Below are 22,308 nucleotides of genomic sequence, written 5' to 3' on the forward strand. Positions count from 1 at the left end.
TATTTTTGGATATAAACTGAAATAAGTCATTGCATGTGCTGTTTGGAGGCTGGCTGCAGGGCCTATCTTTACAGAAGCTTTTCTTGGTATCATGCTAATAAATCTTACATATAATACTATTCTTACTGTTTTGCATGCATGCTGTAAATGGTATTGGTAGCTCCAAGTAACAGGAAGAATTTCATTTCTTTAAATAATCTTTATGTAAATTCTTAGTTTGCGCACCTATATTACTAAGTAAATAAGTGATGTGCAGGAATACAGTGTGGAGAACTTACTAACCTTTCTACAGAAGATAGTCGTGGTTTAACCCAGCCGGCAGCTAAACACCACGGAGCCGTTCGCTCACCCTCCCCCTCCCTCTCTGGGACAGGGGAGAGAAATGGAAAGTGAAGCCCGTGAGTTGAGATAAAGACAGTTTAATAAGACAGGAAAATAATAATAACAAAAGTAATAATAACATTAATAATAATAATAATACAATGGTGATAATAGGAAAATAATAATAATATGTACAAACAAGTGATGCACAATGCAATTGCTCACCACCCGCTGACCGATGCCCAGCCAAACCCCGAGCAGTCCGGCCCCCTCCCCCCGGCTAGCCACCCCTATATATTGTTTAGCATGACGTCAGATGGTATGGAATACCCCTTTGGCTAGTTTGGGTCACCTGTCCTGGGTCTGTCCCCTCCCAGCTCTTACTGCACCCCCAGCCTGCCTGTTGGCAGGACAGAGCGAAAGGCTGAGATGTCCTTGGCTTGGTGTAAGCACTGCTCTGCAACAATTAAAACATCGGGGTGTTATCAGCACTCTTCTCATCCTAAGCCAAAACACAGCATTCCACCAGCTACTAGGAAGAAAATTAATTCTGTGCTAACTGAAACCAGGACAATATGCAAGTACCTGTTACATCTACTCTGTAAGTCATTGTAATAAGAGAGTTCTAGTAAGTGTCTTGTTCACAGTTCTGGGAAGGTATTAAATGCTGCGCCCTGCCTTCCAAATGCATGATGTTAATAGGGGACAGAGGAAATACCGCTGCTTTAAGTGTCTGCAGTACCTATTACAGCCACTTTCCCACGATGTGTATAAGGCACAGTATTTTTGTCCCACAGGCTTTCAAACCAACTGTGTCTGAGAGGAGTGGCTCCTGGCCTTGGGTGGTAGGGCTGTCCCCTTATGCAGAAGCATCTTGCTTATTGTATTGTGGTACCCAAGACTGGGATATTGCCATCACTCCATGCAGCCAACATCTCCAGCAATTACATGTGGCTGTACGGACTTGATGCTGTTTCATTTTGGGGGATTAAAGAGATGAAGACACTGGAAAAAATAGGTCTACAGCAGCATCTGACTGGCACCAGTCCAGCACTGTTCTTCTTCGAGGAGACCGAAAGCATGTGGCAGTGCCTCAACTCTTGCTGCAGCCCTGCAGGGATGTCCCGTGGGGGGGAGGGGAGGGGAGGGTTTCCCTGGAGTATCACAGGCTGTTGGCACGGCCGGGTCAACGTGATGCTGTGCATCCAGTGCCCCCGTGGAGCTGCTCTCCTGACTACCTTCTTTCTCACTCACGTAGATGTTTCTTGAAAATGTCTTAATGTTTAATTCATAACATGGAGTTTGTGATTAGGGGAAAGTAGTTGCCTCAGATTAGGAGCTGGAGGATCTGCTATATCAATTTATACACTTAAGTGAGGCAGGGACTCAGCATCAAGCATTTTGGCAGGGGACCAGCCAAGCATTACTGTCGCATTTGATTCTTTATTAGGCACCGTAAATGGATATTGGAGTTCTTAGAAAATAAGATCTAGCATAAATACTGGCTTAATTTGTGTATGTTGAATGGGTTTACACCAAGGTTTGGCTTGTTTACTTCCAATTAGATACAGTATGGGAAAAGATTTATGTGATAATCCATAGCAAAGGGCCAGTTACTAATGAAGACAATGGTATTTCTATGAGTAATTAAATTTCATCTGAGCTAATTACTGAGGTATTTTAACTTAGAAGTCTTTTGCTGCAAATATTGAAAATCCATTTATTTAACTCAGCTTTTACTTAGTTTCTTGCACTAGTTGATAATAAACATGTGACTCTAAAGCTTTTCCCTCATGTGCTCTTTTCTCCATTCTCTCCTGCTGTGGGTGCCCAGAGGTACCTCCTTTGAAGTACCCTCCTTTGCTTGAAATACAGTAGAAAATAGTCTTCTACACGTCTAAGTCCACAATAAAGCAAGACAGAATTCAGAGGGTATTTTATATTTGACTAAGACAAAACTGTTCATGAGGAGAATGGAATCCATATATCTTAAATCCTGTATTCTTTCTCCAGTCATTCTTGCTATGCATATCTCCTGATATGTCATGATATATAAATCTTATTTTAGTAGCTATAACTTGGTCTTATGTAATGATGACTGATAGCCGTATGTCATGGGAAAGTAAACTGAAATTGTATATAATCAGTTCAATATTGTGTGTGGGGCAACTTAATGAAAAATCATAAGGATCTGATTGTACTTGCATCTTGCATTTGAGCAAGGCTCAGATTTTACTTTATTTTCTAATGACTTAATGATCTTTTTCTCCATATTTTTGCAAAGTAAGGCTTTACATACTCAAAGGCAAAACAGAACAGCTTGTGTGCTTTCATTCCCACATAGACTCACCCCAAATTCTGTAAATTCTTGATAAAGTGTTTTATTTACATTTCAGTACCTGCAACTTTTTCCCCAATCACCATTAGAATAGTGAGTAAACTATTCAAGCATTATTCTGAATGCTTGATCTAAAACCGTTTACTATGTGCTCTACAGACTGCAGTATTTTCTTCCCTGCAGTCATTTCTTCATGAGTATCACTAGTATGTTGTGGAGAAGCTAGCTGTTTCCAGCTAATAATTAAAAATAACTTTCACTGGTGTTGCCATATGGTAGTGTATCGCCAGATACAATATTTAAAAATAACATTTCTTCTTAAACCTGGGAAGTGTTTTTTTTGTTTTGTTTTGTTTTTGTTTTTTTCAGTAGAATGTCTAATAATTTCCGTGTTGTTATTCTATTGACTACTCCAGAAGCTGTTTCTGACCAAATCTTTCCTTGGAAATCTATGATCTTGACAGACACAGAAGGGATTTAATCAATTTGCAAATTATTACTGACTCAAGCACATCCTCTTAACCATGTTCTCCCTTCTTCAGTTTGTGGCAATATATCTACTTTACCTATTTTTGTCTCACTAATATTTTGTGTTCTCTCACCAGTGCAGTGTTTATATACTGTACTGTATGTATCATCAGCATCTATTCTATTACACTTTTGTCATCCTCATAGTGTTTTGCTGTCTGCAACAGTGTTTCAGGTTTCACTGTTGTTACCAAAATATTTAAAAAATAAATAAATAATCAATGAATGTTACTTCTGATAGATCAGGATTTATTTCCTATTTAATATAGGTGCTTTAATTTTTTTTTTTTTGCTATAACCAGACTATTGTTTTACTCAATTTAGGATGTTTCCTATTGTTTTGTCTATTTATAATTCTTTATTGTCCTTTCCCATTCAATGGGGGAAATTCTATAGATCGAGTTCCAAAGGAGCTTGAAATCATTAGCATTCCTGACTCATAATTTCAGTAAGCCATACTGAAGCCCTGAAAATTCCACTAAGAGCTACTACACCTGGTATAATACTCCAAGGATCTCTGGGCAATTATTTTCCTGAGAGTCCCAAGGACTGGGACTCCACTCCAGTGGCAGTCCAGAGAAACACTGGTCATAATATGGGGACCTCTGTCCCTGTTGAGTTCTATCCAACTGTAATGAATAGGGGGAAAAAAAAGAATGTTTTGTGGTGTTAAATATTATATTTTTGTCTGGCATTAGAGCTGTGGAAAATGTGAGAAGTTTCTTTGATGGAAAGGTAGGCTTGAAACCTGTATTGTGAAAATTGCTGGCAATGTTAATTTCACAAGTTAATAAGAAATGCTATTCAATGTTTACTACGTTGCTTTTCATAAATAATTCAGAAATGGAAATTTCAGTTTTCAGACTTCTCTGTAACACTTAGCCATTTATTCACCTTTCATCCCCTTTAGAAATCCAATCAGGTTAAGAGCATTTTAATGCACTTCTAATATGAGCATTACCTGGAATTTTAGATTAAAGTAGAAAAGAGGTCCTTGTGACCATTATAAGTGATCTTCAAGGGTTACTCTAAGAGTGATAAAATTGGTTTCATCTAGCACGTGTTTTGATTGAAATACTTTCCGATGTCAAAACACATCCTCCAAAGATCACCTTCAATGCTAAAAAGGCTATATATACTGTACTGTTTGACCTGCTTTGGAGACAGTTCAGTCAAACCAAATCATTTTAGCACTAGTAATCATGAAGACTGCAGCTCAGTATCTCTGAACAGAAATGTGGTTCCTAATAGTTGTACGGTGAATACAGCAGTGTGATCCCTGCAGTCCTCAGTTGCTGGTTTACATGCCGCAGGTGCTCAGATGCAGAATTGATGGGCGGCCATTTACAACTTTTAAGACAAGTAGATACATAAATCCAGCTGTGCAGACTAATCCATTGTGAAATGGCTCCTACTGCTTCAAATTGGTACTCTGTCTTTAAGCAAATACTTCTTTCCTACAGACAATTAGAAACAGAGATGAAAACTAAAATGATCTATAGCAGATAAGTGCTTAAAGTTACAATGCACAGGTTGTTCCTAAAGTTGAGTGCAGATGGAGTTCCTTGCTTCCTTCGCAGAAAGAGGGAAAGTGAAAAAGGCCTTAAATAGAGATCAGTGTGGAATGGCAACTGGTGGTCCAAATAATTTGTAAAGTGAAGTGATTGAGAAATGGTGATATGTTATTTGACATATTTGGATATTGAGTTAGTTATAAGCTTTAAGCAATAAGTGAAAGTAGACCTGTAATTGGGAGACAAAATCTGTTGGCAGGCAAGTTGTGTGCAATAATGTGGAATACTAGTTAAATGTACTTCAAGTTAGGTCTTCTCTCCATGTATGCTGTAATGGTAGCTGGAAAATGTAACACCAGAGCACATGGTTTTTCTCTCTCTTTTTTTTTTTTTTTTGTCATAAGAATTGTATCAATGCATTGCTTGGAAAGCACAAAAGTGTTATGAAACTGTTTTATAACTATATACAAAGAAAGTGGAGGTAAACTTAGAAAATGTTGTGCTAAAATACACATTAGTGGTCTTTTAAAAAATTTGTAACTTGTTAAGTCTTACTCACATTTATGATTACTTGTAATCATAAAACTAAAAATGGCTAATTGGGTCATTTTAAGGACCTATTTTGCTAAAGCAAAAATAAGAGGGAACACCTTTAATGGTGGGATCTTAAAGATTGTATATCAGAAATGGAAAAATAAAAAGTTGATTAAATTAAGGAGTCGATTAAAATAAGGGGTGTCTGTAATTGACTTCACTGGGACCTTCTCAGTTAATATTAACATAAACCTACTTTAAAGCTGTTAGACTGAAAAATAAAAATTAGGTTAACAATGTGGCTTTGGCTTGAAAGGCTTTTGATAGATTGTCACAGTGCTTTCCCTTGTATTCATTGTATGTGATTGAATACATTAAGATGTAAAATTTATTAGTATAGGGTAAATTTAAGTCAGTCATACCTTTCTGATCATCCCAAGGCAGTGCTGCTAAATCCTATGCCCAATGATAGTGTCAGTATTCCATAGGCATTATATCATATTAACAGAGAAATTATTTTGTGCTGTGGAATTCAAAAACACTGAATATATTTTTCATGTGGGAAAGTATCGTTATGTGAAGTACGTGCATCTTACCTTTGTAATCTTACATCTAAGGCACTACTTCAATAATAGGCATATTTGTTACCGTATGCATACTTCATTTGAAGGGAGAAAGCAACCTGTCATTCGCTAGCTGTAGAGAAAATAGAATCTTCAGATTCTAACGTTCTCCTGTATGTTAATTTCTTTACAAAAGCTAGTGAATGGCATTCTTCTTCCCCCTACTGATGCAGAGCACTTCTGAAGAAATTTCAGCTGTTATTCAAGTATGCTATTTGCAGTTAGGCTTGATTGTGCCAGGGGAGATTTAGGTTGGATATTAGGAAGAGAACTTCTTTACTGAAAGGGTTGTTAGGCATTGGAATAGGCTGCCCAGGAAACTGGTTGAGTCAACCTCCCTGGAGGTCTTCAAAAGACGTTTAGATGTAGAGCTTAGTGATACGGTTTCATGGAGGACTTGTTAGTGTTAGGTCAGAGGTTGGACTCGGTGACCTTGGAGGTTTTTTCCAACCTAGAAGATTCTGTAATACAATTTTATAGCGTGTGTTTGCATTTAGGTAATTCCTTTGTTCTACTGGCTAAAAAGCGTGCTTTACATCATAGCCAGAGGGTGAGGGAAATTTTTTTTTTTCCATTAGTGAGTGACTTGTTTGACTACTCTCTGCTGGATGGGAAAGGATGACATTAATATGACGTCAGGACCCGGCAGCCCTCGCGAGGGAGGCGAACGAGGCGGGAACGAGGCGTAGCGGAGCCAGCAGCGTCCCCTCCCCGGCCGTTCATAACCTGCCCCTAGGGAGCGCGGCCACCAGGACGGGCACACAGCGCGTGGCGCCTCAGCAGGGAGAGGCGCGGCAGTTGGCGCGGGCAGGGCAGAGCGTTCCCCCCGCCCATACCAACACCTCCTCTAATGGCGGCCTGCCGCTAGCTAGGCTGCAATGGTGTACACCAGGCACAGTGCGCTCTCCTGGGAGTCTGTACACACCCAGACCGACTATGGCAGTTCAGGTCTCCGGGTGCAGGGAGTGCCTGAGCCTGTTGCTACCACCTGCGGGGGGCAGAGAGACTGTGCGTGAGGTGCGAGCAGGTGGACGACCTGGTCCGCCTGGTGGCAGAGCTCAAGGAGGAGGTGGAGAGGTTGAGGGATATCAGGGAGTGTGAGCGCGAGATAGACTGGTGGAGCAACTCCCTGCGTGGCCTGAAGGACAGGCCTCGGGTGAGACACCCCAAATGGGGGTGGACCCCCTGCCCTGTTGCTGTTGGGCAGAGGCAGGGGACCTAGGAGTTGAGGAGGAATGGGGACAGGTCCCTGCTCGACATCGCAGGCGATGCCCTCCCCTTCCGGCCCCGCCTTCCCAGGTGCCCTTACACAACAGGTTTGAGGCCCTGGAGCTTGAGAGACCGGTAACTGAGGACAAGGTAGAAAGTCTGCCCAGGAGGATGCCTAGGGCGAGGAGGTCAACTCCACGCCTCAGGACTGCCTCCACCAAGAAAGACAGAAGGGTGATTGTTGTGGGAGACTCTCTTCTCAGGGGAACAGAGGGCCCTATTTGTCAGCCTGACCCTACCTGTAGGGAAGTCTGCTGCCTCCCTGGGGCCAGGGTCAGGGACGTTGCCAGGAAGCTTCCCAACCCGGTACGCCTAGTCTGACTATTATCCGCTTTTGATAGTCCAGGCAGGTAGTGATGACACTGAAGAGAGAAGCCTGAAGGCTATCAAACGGGACTTTAGGGGGCTGGGACGGTTAGTGGATGGAGCGGGAATGCAGGTGGTGTTTTCGTCCATCCCTGCAGTGGCAGGGAGGGGTACAGAGAGGACACGGAAAGCCCACCTGTTAAACACGTGGCTCAGGGGCTGGTGCCAACGCAGAAATCTTGGGTTTTTCGACCATGGGGCACTTTACTCGGCAGCCGGCCTAATGGCTGCAGACGGGTCCCTATCTTTTAGGGGAAAAAGGATCCTGGGCCAGGAGCTGGCAGGGCTCGTTGACAGGGCTCTAAACTAGGTAAGAAGGGGGATGGGGCTGAAGCAAGGATTGTTGGAGCTGTGCCAGAGGGAACAATGGCAAGGCTGGGGGATAAGGCAATGGCCCAGCTGAAGTGCATCTGCACCAATGCACGCAGCGTGGGTAACAAACAGGAGGAGCTGGAAGCCATTGTGCGGCAGGCAGGCTACGACTTGGTTGCCATCACGGAGACGTGGGGGGACCGGTCTCATGACTGGAGTGCTGCAATGCCTGGCTATAAGCTCTTCAGAAGGGACAGGCAGCACGGAAGGGGTGGTGGTGTGGCTCTCTATATTAGAGAGTCTTTTGATGTTGTAGAACTCGAGGCTGGGAATGACAAGGTCGAGTCCCTTTGGGTTAGGATCGGCAGGGACAACAAGGCTAGCGTCCTGGTCGGGGTCTGTTATAGACCGCCAAACCAGGATGAGGAGACGGATGAGGAGTTCTACAGGCAGCTGACAGAAGTTGCGACATCTTCAGCGCTTCTTCTCGTGGGGGACTTCAACTTCCCTGACATATCCTGGGAGCACAACACAGCCCAGAGAAGCAGTCTAGGAGGTTTCTGGAGAGCGTGGAAGATAGCTTCCTGACGCAGCTGGTTAGTGAGCCTACCAGGGGTGGCGCCCCGCTAGACCTTCTCTTCACAAACAGAGAAGGACTGGTGGAGGATATGATTGTCGGGAGCTGTCTTGAGCAGAGTGACCACGAAATGGTGGAGTTCTCTATTCTTGGCGAGGCCAGGGAGGGGACCAGTAAAACCGCTGTATTGGACTTCCGGAGGGCTGACTTTGTGCTGCCGAGGACACTGGTTAGTAGAGTCCCTTGGGAGGCGGTTCTGAAGGGCAGAGGAGTCCAGGAAGGCTGGGCGCTCTTCAAGAGGGAAATCTTAATGGCGCAGGAACGGTCTGTCCCCACGTGCCCGAAGACGAGCTGGCGGGGAAGAAGACCAGCCTGGCTGAACAGAGAATTGTGGCTTGAGCTTAGGAGAAAAAAGAGGGTTTATAATCTTTGGAAAAGTGGGCAGGCCACTAGGGAGGACTATAAGGATGTTGCGAGGCTGTGCAGGGACAAAATTAGAAAGGCCAAAGCTCATCTGGAGCTCAATCTGGCTACTGCCGTTAAAGATAACAAAAAATGTTTTTATAAATACATCAACACAAAAAGGAGGACTAAGGAGAATCTCCATCCTTTACTGGATGCGGGGGGAAACCTAGTTACAAGAGATGAGGAAAAGGCAGAGGTGCTTAATGCCTTCTTTGCCTCAGTCTTTAGCGGCAATACCGGTTGTTCTCTGGATACCCAGTACCCTGAGCTGGTGGAAGGGGATGGGGAGCAGGATGTGGCCCTCACTATCCGCGAAGAACTGGTTGGTGACCTGCTACGGCACTTGGATGTGCACAAGTCGATGGGGCCGGATGGGATCCACCCAAGGGTACTGAGAGAACTGGCAGAGGAGCTGGCCGAGCCGCTTACCCTCATTTATCAACAGTCCTGGCTATCGGGGGAGGTCCCAGTTGACTGGCGGCTAGCAAACGTGACGCCCATCTACAAGAAGGGCCGGAGGGCAGACCCGGGAAACTACAGGCCTGTCAGTTTGACCTCAGTGCCAGGGAAGCTCATGGAGCAGATTCTCTTGAGAGTCATCACGCAGCACTTGCAGGGCGAGCAGGCGATCAGGCCCGGTCAGCATGGGTTTATGAAAGGCAGGTCCTGCTTGACGAACCTGATCTCCTTCTATGACCAAGTGACGCGCTGGGTGGATGAGGGAAAGGCTGTGGATGTGGTCTACCTTGACTTCAGCAAGGCTTTTGACACCGTCGCCCACAGCATTCTCCTCAAGAAACTGGCTGCTCTTGGCTCGGACTGGCGCACGCTTCGTTGGGTTAGAAACTGGCTGGATAGCCGGGCCCAAAGAGTCGTGGTGAATGGAGCCAAGTCCAGCTGGAGGCTGGTCACTAGTGGCGTTCCCCAGGGCTCGGTGCTGGGGCCGGTCCTCTTTAATATCTTCATCGATGATCTGGACGAGGGCATCGAGTGCACCCTCAGTAAGTTTGCAGATGACACCAAGCTAGGCGCGTGTGTCGGTCTGCTTGAGGGTAGGAAGGCTCTGCAGGAGGATCTGGATAGGCTGCACCGATGGGCTGAGGTCAACTGCATGAAGTTCAACAAGGCCAAGTGCCGGGTCCTCCACCTGGGATGCAATAACCCCAGGCAGAGCTACACGCTGGGAGATGAGTGGTTGGAGAGCTGCCAGGCAGAGAAGGACCTGGGAGTGATGGTGGATAGTCGGCTGACTATGAGGCAGCAGTGTGCTCAGGTGGTCAAGAAGGCCAACAGCATCCTGGCTTGTATAAGAAACGGTGTGACCAGCAGGGCTAGGGAGGTGATCGTCCCCCTGTACTCGGCTCTGGTGAGGCCGCACCTCGAGTACTGTGTTCAGTTCTGGGCCCCTCGCTACAAGAAGGACATGGAGGTGCTTGAGCGGGTGCAGAGAAGGGCGACGAAGCTGGTGAGGGGCCTGGAGAACAAGTCCTACGAGGAGCGGCTGAGGGAGCTGGGCTTGTTCAGCCTGTAGAAAAGGAGGCGCAGGGGCGACCTTATTGCTCTTTACAGATACCTTAAAGGAGGCTGTAGAGAGGGGGGTTTGGTCTGTTCTCCCACGTGCCTGGTGACAGGACGAGGGGGAATGGGCTTAAGTTGCGCCGGGGGAGTTTTAGGTTGGATGTTAGGAAGAACTTCTTCACTGAAAGGGTTGTGAGGCATTGGAACAGGCTGCCCAGGGAAGTGGTGGAGTCACCATCCCTGGAGGTCTTTAAAAGACGTTTAGATGTAGAGCTTAGGGATATGGTTTAGTGGAGGACTTGTTAGTGTTAGGTCAGAGGTTGGACTCGATGATCTTGAGGTCTCTTCTAACCTAGGCGATTCTGTGATTCTGTGACTTCTTTTCCAGCTCTCTAAATCTTATTCTATAGTGCTATTGGCTTACAGCTTTTAGTTCTTATTAAAATAGTTTTGGAAGGTCACATTACATACTGCATTTATATATCATGGGTAGAAAACTAGGTTTAACCTGTTGAGTAAATATTTAACATGTACTTTTATTTCTCTGTGCTAAGAGGTATATTTCATAGGTGTTGTGTTTAAAGATTTCTTCAGATAGATTCTTTGTCTCCTTCCACAAGGCAGTACTGCCTTGAGACTTGATATTGTGTTATCTACTGTGAAAATAAACACAACTATTCTAATACGGAAAACATAATGTGCTGTACTATTTATATGGAGGATTGTATTTCTTAATAGAAAAATAAACACACAAACTGAGCCATTTTTAAGAACGTAGAAAGTACACTACTGAAATAAATGCCTTTAGTGGAACAAATCTGGGTTGCACGGTCCCTTCTGCTGGGTGACTGTGGGCATTAAATCCTCCTCATGACTTCACTTCCCTCAACTCTCATAGTTTAAAACAGCATTTCAGTCAAACTGAAGCTGGTCTGGTTCGCCTTGAATGCTTGAGATATAAGCTGTGGAAATGCAAGCTGTTTCTTGAGCCTCTTGTCCATTTGCTTAGCAAAGAAAGGGCAAACAGCTGGGAGTATTCACCCCATCAGTCATCTCAATCAAGTTGTCCCAAGTGAAAACCTATGGCTTCCTTATATTTAGTTTGTGCAAACATACAGGGTCCTCACCATTCATAGCTCGGAAGAGGTGAAACAGTTAAGCATCCAGCTGCAATTAACCTTTGAGAGCTATATAATTCCCACTGATGTCTTCCAAAAATAAATACACTATAGATACCAAAAGTTTGATTCAGTTGCTCATATTCAAAATTATAAAAACATCTGAATATCTGCCTCCAAAAATCGGTTGGATGGTTTTACTTTGTCTATGTTTTACAACCAGCCTACAATGTTCTATAGTAATCCCATAAATTAAATGAAAGCCTTATGAACACACAAGTCAATATGGTCTAGTTAGATCATGGGAGGTTAATAATCACATTAGTTGAGGCACTCAGAATTGTTTGCTTTTATTGTTCTGCTTTTCAAGATTTTTCTTTGGATTTTATCTCTGATTATCAAAGATTAGGTGTAACAGAGGTAAAGCTGTGAAAACAAAATACTTCATATGGTATATTTCATTTTTATAACATTTCTTCGGTACTTGCTTTGTGCCTATTGCTATAATACTGGAATCTGTCACACCTTTAATGTGTTTCTTTCATAAGATTCCAATATGATGTGTGCAGCCCACTTTACAGATGAGGACTGAGAAATGAAAGTTGTGTGAAGACAGATTTTAGAAGGCATGCCCAGCTTGACTTTAGGACTCTTAAGGCCAGCTGCTCAAACCCTTTGAGTGTTCTGTAGGCTTCATCTTTGAGGACGTGTTCTCGACACTCTTAGGCAAAACAGACTCAGCATAAGGGAGATTAATGTAGTTTATTGCCTATTGATAACAGATTGCAGCAGTGAGAACTAAAAGCTAACAACTTTCCCTCTCGCATTTGCACTTGGCTTCCATCTTGCCTCTGAGGAATGCAGGGGAACAGGGGATGAAGTCAGTCCTTGATGCTTTGTCTCTGCTGCTCTTTCTTGGTCACTCCCTGCCCCTGCTCCCCGTGGGGTCCCTCCCACGGGATGCCGTCCTTCCCCAGCTGATCCCACACGGGCTGCCCACAGGCAGCAGCTCTTCAAGCACTGCTCCCACACGGCTCTGTACCACGGGGTCCATCCATCCCCCAGGAGCAAACTGCTCCAGCATGGGTCCCCCACAAGTGGGTGGCAGCTTCCCTCAGGCCTCCTCCTCCTGCATGGGCTCCACTCGACAGGCTGCAGCTTTGGCCCGGAGCCTGCTCCTGTGGGGGCTCTCCATGGGCTGCAGCCTCCTGTTACCAAAACCTTGCCACGTAATTCTAATACAATTGTAGAATTTGTCTTTGATAATTGCTTATGCATAATTTATGTACAGTTCACTTGCATCAGGTTGACACTAGCTTTCCCAGGACAAGGGGAAAATGTGTTATTGTACAATAAGTTTAGGAATTATGCTGAGAATAACTTAAATCATTGTATTTAACTTTTTTCCACATAAAGAGCTGTCCAGGTTGCTTGCAAAATTTCTTTTGTACTCTGAACTTTGTTACCTGCCTTCAGATCTCTCTATAAGATCTGTTGCTTACCAATGTAGAATGAAGCTGAGGTCTAAAGGTCTCTCTCACATATGTAGTCCCAAGACAGAAACCATATGAGGGCACTTTTTTTTTTTTTTTTTTTTTTTTAAGACTTTTCTGAAATAGGAAGACTCTTGAAGTCATTGAAGTCAGATGTTAACCTTTGGATTTGTTACGCTGCCAATTATCTGACTGCTTCTTTTCCCTTCCACTTGCCTGCCATCAGGCAGTACAAATGTGTTGTCCTAAGTCTTGTTTGCAGTTTTACTTCCGTGTTAGGCATAAAGGTGTCAGATATAGACAAATTTCTGCACCAGTGGTTCATATAGAAATACTCTATTTACATTCATGTATGTTGTGCCAGTGAGAAACTCAGACTTGTGCAAGGGGAACATGCACACCCTTACACGCTAATACTTCTGAAGCAATAGATTTTTATCAAGTGTTATCTTAACACCTCTTCCTTAAGGAACAGATGCAAGCAATCTGAGGTAGCTGTATCCCTTGCATTTCTCTGTAGAAAGAAAAAAGACGATGTTTATTTAAAAGAAAAAAATATTTTTCATTTGTGGTAATGAATGTTTGTTGATACATATGATATTTTATGAAGTGAACTTCAAAAAGGAGAGATTATCTAAAATTCTATAAACTGCTTCTTGTACTACATTATTCCAAATTATTTGTACATATTGCTACTTTTTTTGTATAAATTTCGGTGAGTTTACAAAGCATCTACAATGAATCATTCCCTTTTGAATTTCAGATGGCATCCAAGCTTGGTAACAGAAGGTACAAGGGATTAATATTTCGCTGCAAAACAACAGTTTGAGCAGGTGGTACTTGATGCTATTACACATATAGGTCACTTGGGAGAATGCTTAATCGCTGAACTGAATATTAATTAGGACAGCTTTCTCAGCCAATTTTTTATACTTCTTAAGGAAGGGGAAAAAAAAAATCAAAGTCTGGAGTTCTGAGAATTAAGCTTATTACTTGAAAAAAAAACTTGCATTAGTTGGGATTCATTTTTTTTTTTTTAGATGGACTAATTTTGTGATAAATTGATTGAACTATTCTCCACTTCTCTGAATTCAGGCTTGAAAATATTGACCTCTCTGACAAAAAACACATGGTGTTTTCAAGTTTTAGGTTGTGCAGGTACAAAACAACAGCTTACAAACCTTTTGGTTTGAAGTCCTTAAAATAAATATGGGATTGTTGTATTTGAGTTTAAATCTAAACTGCTGAGCAAAGCAGAAGAGGGGAACAGCTGATTTCATTGCAATATATGCAGAATGTAAAAGCTACGTTCTCTGACTTGGTTTTCCAAACAGCCATGCTTTGAGTAACTTCTAAACTACTCAGAATCTTACTTTAAATGGTAAATTTACAAGATACTCTGATACTGTGATAATGAAACTTAATATTAATCACTTTGGGCCCTGCCTAACACTGCCATGGATAAAGTCTCCTGAGACCCAGAAACTTACCAGATCAGTTGGTGGAATTTCCTGAAGGTAACACTAGCTGTTACCTCTGCAGTGCCCAAAGGCAGGCAGCTGGCACGGATATGCTGTATCAACATGCCTCTGTTTTACCAGTTGAAACTCCTTTAGGAGCTTTGATTTTTCCCAAGACCCTGCTCTGGAGCCAGTGCCTGTCACAGCTGCATGACAGTGATGTGCAGCAAGATTTTTGCTGCGTCCTAGGCAGAGGCACTGGGATCACACAGCCGTCTGGTGGAGCGAGTGCTTGGAGGCTCTTCTACTTAGGGAGATGAGGCACTTCACTCAAAGTGGGGAAAATAGCTTAAAAATCAAGGGAGTGAGGATTGTCATGGGGAGGGCAGGAGCCCACGGTGAGGGTTTGCCCTGCTGGGCAGACAGCTGTCCTAGAAATGCTTCTCTTTGCCTCCTGGTAAAGAGGAGAAAAATCTCCTTTTGTGAGAGGCAGGACAGACAGGAAGAGCAAGACTGGGGCTTTGAATTCAGAAGCTAGTGGGAGGGAAGTTGCAGCTCAGAAGGGGCACATACATGCACATTTGTAGACACGTTACCAAGGAGGAGCCCAGTGGCCTTTGTGACATGTGTTGGTCCCATGTGTCAGAATAGCTACCAGGTCAGAGGGGATAAAACTGGGACACCCCAGAGGAGAGGGAGACACACTACTGAGGACAATGTTGCCTCAACAAGGACGCCTGTTTAAGCAGTGTGCCTGCTGACTCCTTCCTCCAGGAAAACAATGACTGGGGAAAGCACTGCACTTCCTTGTTGGTACCCATGTCATCGCCCTGGGGTCAGTATAGAATCACGTATGGAAATAGCTCACAATATCATGTGACTATCAAGTCGTGATTGCTGAAGTTGAGGAGTATGTAACTGGCATGGATATAGTCCAAAGAGGTGCACTAGAAATAGGGTACCCCTTTTGGGCATGTGGCACCACGCGGTGGCTATATGTCCGAGCAGTTCAAGTAGGGAAGGCACCTGAGGAGGCTCACATTCTGGTTGCTGCTGAGGTAGTTGGGCAAAGCCAGTACAAAATTTCAGGAGGAGATGAGGTTACACAGCCTGCAACATGGCTTGTTATGGAAGGAGACAATGTCAGTAGTCAGCTGGCAGAGTTGATCGTGACCTGGCAGGTAATTGCTGCTACCCCAACCACATTTGCTATTTAAATACAGATTAATGGGTCTATTGTGTTAATGGTGTAGCCTTAACAGAGGTGGCTAGTTACATATGTCGTGTGCTACTTGCAGAGCTCAACAGATCAGCTCCAGTGCATGGAATCTAACTAGAACAAATATTCTGAGTAGCTGCCTTATTGCCTTTCAGACTTTTCAGGTATGCAGGTAAAACAGGGTATACCTAAGGAGACTCTTCCCACTGTTTTCTTTTAAAAGTGTTTCTTTTCTGAGGCCTGTCAGCATCATAACAATGTTTTATCATGTTTCCAATTGCATCTGAGAGAAAGCATAATATCATGTTTACTGCTATGTAGATGAATGGGCATTTTTCTTTTGTAGTGGTATGTTCTGTGAGACTTGTGGTTTCCTCATTAAAATTAGGAAGTGAAATTCAAGTTTTATGTGTTTTGTTAATATATATTTTGAATATGAAAATATTTGTCTTTGAAAGTTATCTCAAGTTTATTCTATTCATAAATGTGTTTGGGGGGAATTTCCTTATTTTTTTCAGTTCAAAGATGAAATTAGAAGTATTAACTAATATTTGACTTAAGCAGTAAGCTGGAGGAGGTATTTTTTGTTGTTGCTTGCTTGCTTCTGTGAACACCTAGCCAAGTGTGAGATATCCCAAGCTGAACACAGGCTAGCTGAAACAGATCTTGACAGAAGAAAAGCTGGCTTGGTAATGAGTTTGATTCTGAGTCAGACTCTACCCAGACATAAAGAATGTGATCCATAAGGTACTCTGTCAAAAAATACTTGGGATAAGAAGATAATGTAATGGTATAGTGTCTGGGGTCAAGGTGAAATATTCTCTTGATTTTAGAGTAGGTCTGGATATATGGAATACTTGGGAAACTGAAGCTAGGAGTAGTGTTTTTTGAAGGAAGCACCGAAGTTAGCTTAGGGAACAAAACTTAAGTATTAGTGGAGATGAAAATGATGGACATAAGGTGGTTAGGCTGAGGAGGGCAGGATGGTGAACTAAAAACCTCTAATAGAAGATCAAGGTGATGTGTCAAAAGAGTGGGGATAATGTTGGAGTAGAAGGAGATCTTGGAGTTTTAGTAAGAAGTAGAGAACTGGAAAAAATGAAATTTGGGAAGGGAAAACTATATGACTTATATTTGAGTTATGGCGTGGAAGACAGTATGTTGGGGGATATGAATTGTTTGAAAAATCAGTTACTAAAGGAGCATGTTTTCATCCACAACCTAGAATATGCTCCATGTTCTTGACTCTTCTTATCAGCAGAAGTGTGAAAACATTCTGGCCAACTCCGTTCTGAAGAACCTGTGAGCTGCATTGGACAAAGGGTAGCAACTACTGCCTTTTATTCCCCTATCCCAAGGCAGAGTTGTCAGTTTATGGTATAAGATTTTGTAATGTTACTGATAGACAAAGTGGTCACAAAGGTTATGGGATTTGTTTTTGTTTCTGAGAAGCAAATAAGGATGCCACATGCAATAATAAAAACCATTAGAAGAAAAATGTAGAGTTCATAGTCAAGAACAGTTAATGACTTGCAACAGAAGTTTGCCTTCAGTTGTATGCTATGCAGTAGTTCTTAATTACGTTAACCCACGCTTTTTTTTTTTTTTTGGCAAGTATTCTTCCCATACTCAGTTTGGGATGGACTGGGTTTGCTTAATGAACAGATGTTCACTATTTTGTACAACATGTGGCCTCAGGCCTTATTTTCCTGCATTTTATTCAGACGCTTACTCTGAAGTCAAAATTATTCATTTCCTCAGGGGCTTTTCATAGTGACTATCACTGTGATATCTGAATAGCTTCTCCCAAAATAATTAATTTACCTTCACAATACCCTTGAGCTGTGCAAGTTTTATCTGTCTATAACAAGTGAGCAATAAAAGAAGAATGAATTCAAGATCAAATATCTCCTTTATTTTCGGAGTGCCTAATCTGAGATATCCAAAATACTGTTAGGAAGGGCACTTCTTTGTTAGTTTCTTCTTACATACAGAATATTAAACTTTGCTGGCTAAGTACAATTTCACCTGCCTTTTTTCCAAACTTTAATGCTTGTTAACTTAGATTCTGGGGCATTAAGCTGAGGAACCTGCAATTTTTTTTCAGTTGTCTGAGTTTGGTTTGTGATTCCCTTAATGTCCTATGCACCCTCCATGAAGATCAGAACTTCAGCGCTAAAGTGGCATTTACCATGATACAACTTGCTGATTTTTTTCTTTCTCTTCTGCTGTTAAACTTCAGCAACCGTTTATCTAAATGTCCCACAAATGAGTGTTCTTCAATAGCAGCTGTTTCTAAACTTGGCTGAATCTGTGCACCAAGTGAAGTATTTTCTTAGGGAAGGAATTATTTAAAACTGCAGCATTAATCAACCTACTTTTAAAAATGAGGGAGCTGAACTTTTGGTTAAGGTTGGTCTTTTGTCTGTTACATTTAATTGTAGCTTTTGAAGCTTTAATGTTTATATTATTGAGTGTATAAATATATATATATATATATATACTTGAGTATATATTGAGTATATATATATATAGAGTATATATTGCATAAACAGTGATAATTCTTAAAATTATAAGGGAGCAAGAATAAGTGGTCCTCAGACTCTTAAATAGATGAGGACTTCAGATATATTGTTTATATGGTAATAATTCTTATAATACAGCTTTTTTCAGTTTTAATAATTTTTTGTCTACTCAAGTTCTGATATGAAAGAAAATTAGGTGAAACCTGTCCCTGCTCTCAGAAATACTTAAGATTAAGGAGTAATTACAAATTCTGGACATGAACAAGGAATTTCATCATGGAACAGCTATTGGGCAGAAGTATTTATTAGAGACAAAGCATTTGTTACACAAATGCTGTTGACAGGTGGATTTTTTTTAATCCAAAGAGAAATAAGAATATGTTGTTTGTTACTGAAGGGTTGAGCATTCAAACCACTGTCTATAAATAAATAACTGTTGAAGTTTAAATATAAAATGGATACTCACTTATGTTGTACCACAAGCACAAAATAATCTTTCCATCTAGATTGGATAGTTTTTCTTTCATTTTCAGTATATATTTGACTGTAATGATTTCCAGACACCTCTTTCTTTTCTACTTAATTTTGATTCTTTTCTTAGGAATTAGGGGTACACTGACATGGACAGCTAATGAATTAGGGTATTTTTGTTTGTGGTTGGAAAAGGGGGAAGAGTACCTTGGAATACGTGATCTACTCTTGATAAGATAGTACATTCCTGATCACATGAAGTTCATAAAATGATAAATCTGAATTATGCTTTTGCCTTAGAGTACCAATTCATTACTAACCAATCAATAAGTCATATTTGAAAGCCTTTGGGAAATAATCCCTCTCTGCATCTATTGAAACATACAAAGTTACATCTGAAATGAAAGCTTCAACATTTATATCTACAACATTGTAAGTAGTTAAACTTCAAGCTTGCTTGACAAGACTTATTGATTGTATCCAGACAACTGGAGTCCAGAATTCCCTCTTGTATTACTTGTGCACACCAAAAATGATAGTTCTCTTAAGATATTGCTCCAGAAGGACTCCACAATTATCTCACATGTAGAACAATTCTTAATACTATTCTACTACATATAAAGTAACTAAAAATATTTATTGGGCTGTGATATCAAGTAGAGATGATAATCTATATGGCTTGCTTACTTTTTTCTTAGGTAATCTTAAATTTCAGCCCCTATTTCAAAGACTTTTTTTTTTTTTTTTTTTTTCACAGTGGTGGTAGTATTAATTTATTCTATCTCTCCTTCACCCTGCTTATTTATTTAAAGGGTTGGTACTTTTAAAGCTTTTGAAGTGTTTATGTGCCTAATATCTGAGAAAGGTTCATTCCTGTAGGTTAGAATTCCAGAAACAGGAATGGGATTTAACATCTGGGGAGGACAAAAACTGCTTCTCTTATTATAGGTTCCCATAAGCTATACCTGTTAGCATCCTACTCTGAGTAGTGGTTGCTAAGGTCTATGGCTCCATTTTTCTTTTTTGAATGTAAGAATACTTAATTTTTCAGAGCTGTCTACAAGACACTCATCAAATAGTAAGGCCTACCAACAATGAGTATTTTAATGAGTGCCCTTTGTAGATCTTTAATGTCTCTGTGCCTAATGCTCCACACAGTTGAGAGGCTTGTCATGTATCTGTGAGGTAGTAGGATGCCCAGATACTACACTGGGGACCTGGTATGATTCAAAGAGTGCCTGGGGAGTGTGTAGTGCCTGCCATTTGCAGAGAGGTCAGGCCCTGTATTCCAGAGCTGTGGGGTCAAGGTGAACTGGTCAAGAGAACTTGTCATAGTAGCTCCTCTTAGGCGGGTTGTGCTGCTACCAGGATGATCTAGGTTCTGAGACATTTCTCCTTCAATCCTGAAAATTCAAGAATACGTTGGTTTTTTTTTTTTTTTTTTTTTTTTTCCTCTGCCTTGTTAGGGCTTTGGATGTGTTGGGATAAGGATAGTCTTTGTCCAAATCCCATTCAAGCTCCTCATCTTAGAGAAAACAAGTAGTAAATTTTTAATGGCTTATGCAGTACAATTTTGTTTCTTCAGCAGTTTGGTCTGCTCTCTCCATCTCACTTCTGCACTAACCTGCACTGATATACTCCTCCCAGTGGCTGAATTTGACCAATTTTTTAAGAGCTGTACTTCCTGGTGTGAAATATGGAACTATGGCTAGCTCGTGGGTCAAAGATCTCAGTTAGTGGCAGGTTGTGCTGTTTATTTCTTGTTTATCTTTTGAAAGAAATACCTTCTGGGCTTTTCAGAAGCCAAGCAGAAGCTGTCACAGCTCAGAAAGCTGAGCTGCTGGTATAAAAGCACTAGCACCATTACACTAGTAGGGGAACTTCGCTTGCTGATCTCTCATTAGTGAAATAGCTTTTAAGGTTAGTGGCTAGGCTTATAGGGAGGAGTGAGTGTTTATGAATAAAGAAAGCCTCAATTCATAATTCATTCTGTGCTTGGATCTCATGGATTTCAGCTTGGAACAGCACAAGAAAAGGGGAGGACAAGGAGAAGAGATGAATGGTACCATATGGGTTGCTAGAATAGTGCAGAGCAGTCGTGGGTGGGGAGCATTATGCCTATTTTATAACAAAGACACTATGCTAGTACATAGAGAACATGAAAATAGCAGTTCATGTTCTGCTTTTTTCTCTGACTGAAGCTGTCTTTTGAATGACTGGATATGACAAGGTCGTGATCTGTGTGTCTTGTGAATTTGACTGATCTTAATGACCTGTAGCAGGGCAAGCAGAAAATGTTGCTGTCAGAGGAAGGTTATTCAGAACCCCAGAAAGAGTTAACAGCATCTAATATTTATGAATACAGTGGTGAAGTTGCTGACATGACATAAAAATGTGCAGTGCATTACTTGAGCTTGTAGAACGTGGCATGGCTGCCGTGCCTCATAGTTAGCTCCTGTGGTGCATTTCTAATTTGAGGGCAAGTCAGCAAAATCCACTGGTTCTTTGTGTGACTAGATGCATTATGTGCATGAGAAATATTTGCTCTCTTTCAAGATGCCAAATAGAGTCCATTGAGATGTTAGAAGCGTTTTTTTCAAATGCTGAAAGAATAGTGCTCAGAGTAATGATTCAAAAATAAAGAGGGGGGGCACTTTCACCACTTGTATCTGTGCTACAGAGAGTGCTGTCAGTCATCTGTGACCAATACATCTGGAGTTGACACTTTCAGTTGAAACATTTGGGAAATACAAACAATGCTGAAAGCTCCTAAGAGAGAAGCGCTTTGTCTGTGCCTTTGTATTTTTTCTAGCATAGTGAGCTCTGTATTGGATGCTCTGGATGCTGCACGTTATAAGTAACAGGACAGAAGACAGGTTTTTAAGATGGGAGTTATTTATCTCACAATATGGCAGTACTCATTTTTGTACAAAGTAATTATGAAATTCAGTAAATGCCATTTTATTTCAGAATGCTGGTATCAGATAAACATTTTCAATTATATCTATTATACAAATAGATATTTTATAATTGTGATCTGGCAGTGCTACTGTATTAAGTATTAATTGTTTAAATTCTGCTCTTTCCATGCTGTTAGGTCATTTTTACAATTACTTCAGTGCAAAGATTTTTGTTTTACTTTCTGATCTTATGTCTGCAATGCTGGTGATAACCACTGGATGGGAGCATTTCATTTTACTTAATACGGAGTTGAAAAACCTTGCTGTAGGTGACTGAAATATGTTCTTAAGGGAAAAAAAAAGTATTAATGTTACTGTTAATGTCTGATTTAAAAATATAAAATAAGTTTTAAGTAGAGAAATTTCTGTTTCCATGCAGCTTGCTTCTATCAGTTTAGAATGATCAAGAAGAGGATATTTTCTTTTGCCATCTGCAGTTTAATTATTTTATTTGGAACAATTGTAGTTGGAAAACAGAGTTAAATTATACTTCAGTCACGAGTCTTTACAAGAAAGATACATTATGCAGTGGCATTACCCTGCAGAATATGAAGCCAGAAGTTTTTCAAGATTTAACATTGGCTGGGGGGAAAAACAAAAACAAAAACAAAAACAAAAAAACTTCTACTTTGGGAGATGTTAGGCTAGAAGCTTTTAAGAAGTCATGCTTCAATTATCCTGATTAATTGAAAAGCAA

This window comes from Netta rufina (genome assembly GCF_964035555.1).
Source record: "Netta rufina genome assembly, chromosome: 1".
Lineage (NCBI taxonomy): Eukaryota > Metazoa > Chordata > Aves > Anseriformes > Anatidae > Netta > Netta rufina.